Here is a 6,000-nt window from a genome sequence, read left to right as displayed (position 1 = left end):
TTTTGAAATCGGACGGTGTGGTTAGATTAACGAGAGTCTTGTCTTTAAAATGGTGTAAAATAGTCATATGTTTGAGAAATTGAAGTTATAGCGTTTATGAGGTATTTGTATTTCCACGCACGCGATTCCACTGGATGTTGACTAGGTGGGACGCTTGCCCAGGGAGGTTAAAGGCACAGTCAATTTAGTGTATGTAAACTTCTGACCCACTGGAATTGTGTTAGTGAATTATAAGTGAAATAATCTGTCTGTAAACAATTGTTGGAAAAATTACTTTTGGCATGCACAATGTAGAGTGTCCTAACTGACTTGCCAAAACTATAGTTTGTTAACAAGAAATTTGTGGAGTGGTTGAAAAACGAGTTTTAATGTCTCCAACCTATGTGATGTAAAACTTCCGACTTCAACTGTATGTCAGGAAGTACACCATCTATTACATTCATGTTGTTCTTGATAGGTATGACAACCACATTTTCCCAGGTTTGAGACCAACCAGTCCCAGGCATGGGAATCATGTCCAGCATTGTCCATCACTTCCTGTCGTAGTCCTTTCAGCTTGGTCAATGCCTTACTTGTTCACTCAAAGCTGTCACTGCAGAGTCTGTATAGTTAATGAATCTTTGTCGATTATTGTAAATGTCATTTAACCAGTCTAGGTTTTCGTAAGTTGATATCCAAATAAATATTGATGTAAATCCTGACTTAACCTCATCTCCTGCCTTGTATTCCTTGGGATTCCTCTAGGTTGGCCTATTGCATCCAAATAGATCTTGGGGTCAGACTTATATTCTCTCCTTACTCTATGTTTTGTACTTTGTGGCTTAGCATTTCTAGGATTCCATTCAATTACATTTATCTGTTGACTCAACCTAACCCTTGAACAAAGGCCTGTCCATCCTTTTGGTAATGTTGCCCTTAATCTCTTCCCTTCACATATCCATAATAAATCTGCCACTTCCACTGTCTGTTCTTCATCGGTGCAATTCGTGGTGGTGCTCGAGTTTGATTTTGACAACTATCAGGAGTAATTACTGTTCCCTTCCAGCTGCTCCACCTTTTTGGTGTGTCTGCACTAGTAATGCGTCTGTGTGTAGCTGAGTCAGGCGCAGGACAGCGGATATGAGTAATGTATGCAATTTTACTCAACAATAATCACAATACACGTCAAATAAATCCAGGCCACAATAACGGACCGCAATACAATAAACAAACACTCACAAACAAACATGGGGAACAGAGGGTTAAATAATGAACAAGTAACTGGGGGATTGAAACCAGGTGTGTAAGACAAGGACAAAAGAAATGGAAAATGAAAAGTGGATCGGCGATGGCTAGAAGTCCCGGGACGTCGACTGCGAAAGCTGCCCGAACAAGGAGAGGGACCGACTTCGGCGAAAGTCGTGACAGTACCCCCCCTTGAGCTGCACGCCGACACCGACCTCGGGGACGACCCGGAGGACGAGGTGCAGGGCGATCCGGATGGAGACGGTGGAACTCCCGCAGCAACGAAGGGTCCAAGACGTCCTCCACGGCACCCAGCATCTCTCCTCCGGACCGTACCCCTCCCACTCCACGAGGTACTGAAGGCCGCTCGCCCGACACCTCGAGTCCAGGATGGCTCGAACAGCATACGCCGGGGCCCCCTTGATGTCCAGAGGGGCGGAGGAAGCTCCCGCACCTCAGACTCCTGGAGTGGACCAGCCACCACCGGCCTGAGGAGAGACACATGGTACGAGGGATTAATACGGTAATCTGGGGAAGCTGTTTTCTGTAGTATACCTCGTTCAGTCTCCTCAGGACTTTGAATGGCCCCACAAACCGCGGTCCCAGCTTCCCGGCAGGGCAGCGGAGGGGCAGGTTTCGGGTCGTCCCAGGTCTCCTCTGAGCGCTTAAACCATTCGTCCACCGCAGGAGCCTCGATCTGGCTCTGATGCCAAGGTGCCAGAACTGGCTGATACCCCAGGGGGGAGAGGTTAGTGGAGGAGTGGTGGAGTGAGATTTGGGCCATCTCTGCCCAGGGGATGAACGCCGCCCACTCCCCCAGCCGGTCTTGGCAATATGACCCAGAAACCTACCCACATCCTTTTTACTCTCTCCACCTGCCCGTTACTCTCGGGGTGAAAACCTGAGGTGAGGCTGACCCAGACCCTGGACGTGAACTGGGGACCCTGATCAGAGACTATGTCCTCAGGCACCCCATAGTGCCGGAAGACGTGAGTGAACAGGGCCTCCACAGTCTGTAGGGCTGTAGGAGACCGGGCAAAGGGATGAGATGGCAGGACTCAGAAAACCGATCCACAATGACCAGAATCTTGGTGTTGCCCTGTGAAGGAGGAAGATCCGTCAGGAAGTCCACCGACAGTTGCGACCACGGCCGTTGTGGAATGGGCAGGGGTTGTAACTTCCTTCTGGGCAGGTGCCTGGGAGCCTTGCACTGGGCGCACACCGAGCAGGAGGAAACAAACCCTCACGTCCTTGGCCAAATTGGGCCACCAGTACTTCCCACTGAGACAGCCCACCCGTCCGACCGATGCCAGGATGACCAGAAGAGGGTGACGTGTGGGCCAAATAGATCAACTGGTCGCGGACAGCAGACGGAACGTACAGACGCCCAGCTGGACACTGGAGAGGAGTGGGCTCTGTACGTAACGCCTGCTCGATGTCCGCGTCCAGCTCCCACACTACCGGTGCCACCAGGCAAGAGGCCGGAGTATGGGGGTGTGATCCATGGACCGCTCCTCTGTGTCATACATCCGGGACAGTGCGTCTGCCTTAGCGTTCTGGGAACCTGGTCAGTAGGACAGGGTGAACACAAAATGGGTAAAAAACATGGCCCACCTTGCCTGGCGAGGGTTCAGTCTCCTCGTCTTCCGGATGTACACCAGATTGCGGTGGTCAGTCCAGATGAGAAAAGGGTGTCTCGCCCCCTCAAGCCAATGTCTCCACACCTTCAGAGCCTTGACGACAGCCAACAGCTCCCGGTCCCCCACATCATATTTTTGCTCTGCCGGGCTGAGCTTCTTCGAAAAGAAGGCACAGGGCGGAGCTTCGGTGGCGTACCCGATCACTGAGAGAGCACGGCTCCTATCCCAGCCTCGGACAGTCCACCTCCACTTTGAACGCCAAAGAGGGATCCGGATGAACCAGCACGGGAGCCGAGGTAGTCAGAGCCCTCAGGTGACCAAAAGCCCTGTCAGCCGACCACTGCAGTCGCACCGGTCCCCCCTTCAGCAGTGAGGTAATGGGAGACGCTACCTGACCAAAGCCGGGAACCGCTGCACTTCCTTTACCGTGGTGGGAGTCGGCCAATTACGCATGGCTGAAATCGCGGTCACTCTCCATCTCCATCCCTGACGTGGAAATGCGGTTCCCTAGGGAAGGAGACGGACTGTTGGAAGAACAGACATTTCTCAGCCTTGATGTACAGGTCGTGCTCCAACAGTCAACCAAGCACCCTGTGCACCAGGGACACATGCTCGGCGCTTGTAGCGGAGTATATCAGAATGTCGTCGATATACACCACTACACCCTGCCCGTGCATGTCCCGGAAAATCTCATCAGCAAAGGCCTGGAAGACTGATGGAGTATTCATCAACCTGTATGGCATGACGAGGTACTCATAGTGCCCTGAGGTGATACTAAATGCCGTCTCCCACTCGTCCCCCTCCCGGATACGCACGAGGTTGTAAGCACTCCTGAGATCCAATTTTGTGAAGAAACGTGCCCGTGCATTGACTCGATCGCACTGGTGATGAGAGGTAGCAGTGATTTCATTGACACCCCGATAGTCAATACACGGGCGCAGACTGCACCGGTAGTGATCGATCAGGGCCTTGTCGTTCCATCCCGCGCTGGCGACCAGGGTCCGGAAGTCCAAGCGAAATCCTGCGCGCTCCTCGTCCCCTGCCTCAGGTGGAACAGACGTTCTGCGTAATGGTCCAACACTGCGTCTTCCCTCACTCCCTACGGCATTCCAATTGGTGTTCTTAGTTAAGTGCCATGTAGTCTCACATGTGCCTCTAAACTTCCCCATCTCATGCTGTCCTTTTGTGCTGTTAAAATATTCATATGGTTGTTCATAACCTATTCGATATTTATTTGGGGTCTCTAACTTCTGTGTTTCCACCTGTACATCCAAGACTTGACACCATTTTCCACAGCCTGTTTGGTTGTAATATCTGTGATAGTGTGGATTTCTCAAATATGACAAACATTCAGCTGGACAATAAGGCCTTTCTGACCCCCTCAAATAACAAACGTTTTTATTAAAGTCAGCACAGTCCCTATAATCATAAGTACCACCACTAACTCTTTTAGTGGAGAGGGTGCACACAATAAGACATTTGTCAATCTTAATTTAGACGCTGTATATTGAGCCCATACCATTCATTACTTTCTTCAAAAATGTGTCCTTATATTGTTCTGGGGTTGAATCACCAATTGGAATTACAGACACCATTTCTTGACGTAAACTACTGGGATTGATTTGAAGGTTCCAAATGTTTTGGAGGTACCCAACTGGCACTGAAGTTTCTGACCTATCTCTAATGGCAGTGGGTGGTAGCTGAGTTGTTTTTACTATAGCCGTTACTGCCGTCTGTCTTGTCAGAGGCTCTAGATTGGGGTCAAGCTGGATAATTGTCACACTATTCCCTTCAGACCATTTAGTGCTAACTATTTCTATTATATTTCTTCACCTTCCTTTTGAACACGCTTGTCCATGGTAATCAGCCAATTCACTTCTCCTTTGTTTATTTCTATATTGCATCCTTCTGAGTCGCAGATGGCTTCTCCCAACATTTGATGATGGGTCCATCCACAGAGTGCTATTTTTGGTAGAGGTCTGATTCTCCTAATTGAGAGGGACCTCTGAACTTCTGCATACGTTATTATTTGTGATGGAATGGGGATGCTAATCCTACTTTTATTCAAAGGAGATTTAATAGACACTTGTTTTCTTACCCTACTTCTGACATACTCTATAGTTCTAAGTGGATCTATTACCATGTTTCCTAGGTTTGCTGCTGTTGTGAATTCTATTTTACCACTCTTCAGTTGTTTTGATTTCCACTGTGTCAGACAGACCATGTGAGGGCAGAGAAGTCGATGGTAGGGAAATCTCCTCCCCATCCTCCTGTCGATGTTTCTCCGTCCCCTTTGACAGCGCCTCCGTCAAGGGTATCTGCCAGAGTAGGTAGAGCAGCATAAACGAGCCAGTTTTGAGGGTGAATAAATTGGACAGCCTTAGTGATGTATTACACATTCTCTGTTCCAGTGTGATTAGAGCTATAATTTGAGACCATTTGTGTAAACATTGGACCTTTTTTGAGATTTTTAATCATTTTTTATGCACCCCAGACAATTTTGATAAACAAACCTAAATTGGATTTACAGCAAAAACGAGCCAGTTTTGAGGGTGAATAACTAGATAAATTGGACAGTCTCAGTGATGTATGACACATGCTCTATTCCAGTGTGACAAGAGCTATAATTTGAGACCATTTGGGGAAATGTTTATAACACCCCCAGACATTTACACCCTCTCCCCCGGATTTTCAAGGGAGCTCACTGGACGCCGCCGGAACCGCGACACTTTCCAGGGCTTGGGCCCCTCTCTCGGGGCGAACCCATTCCAGAGTTCCCTGCCTTTCACAAAGAAAAGAGAACTCTCCCCGGGGCAGATTCTTCGGGATCGGCCGCGTTACTGCACTGGAGTCCTCACGGCGCCCATCTCCGCCACTCCGGATTCGGGGATCTGAACCCGACTCCCTTTCGATCTGCCGTGGGCGACGGAGGTCATCGCCCCTCCCTCCCGAACGGCGTTCGCCCATCTCTTAGGACCGACTGACCTATGTTCAACTGCTGTTCACATGGAAACCTTCTCCACTTCGGCCTTCGAAGCTCTCGTTTTAATATTTGCTACTACCACCAAGATCTGTACCCGCGGCGGCTCCACCCGGGCCTGCGCCCTAGGCTTCCGTGCTCACCGCGGCGGCCCTC

Source organism: Salmo salar, chromosome ssa01, assembly GCF_905237065.1.
Source record: "Salmo salar chromosome ssa01, Ssal_v3.1, whole genome shotgun sequence".
In the NCBI taxonomy this organism is placed as follows: domain Eukaryota; kingdom Metazoa; phylum Chordata; class Actinopteri; order Salmoniformes; family Salmonidae; genus Salmo; species Salmo salar.
Note: the sequence above shows the minus strand (reverse complement) of the source record.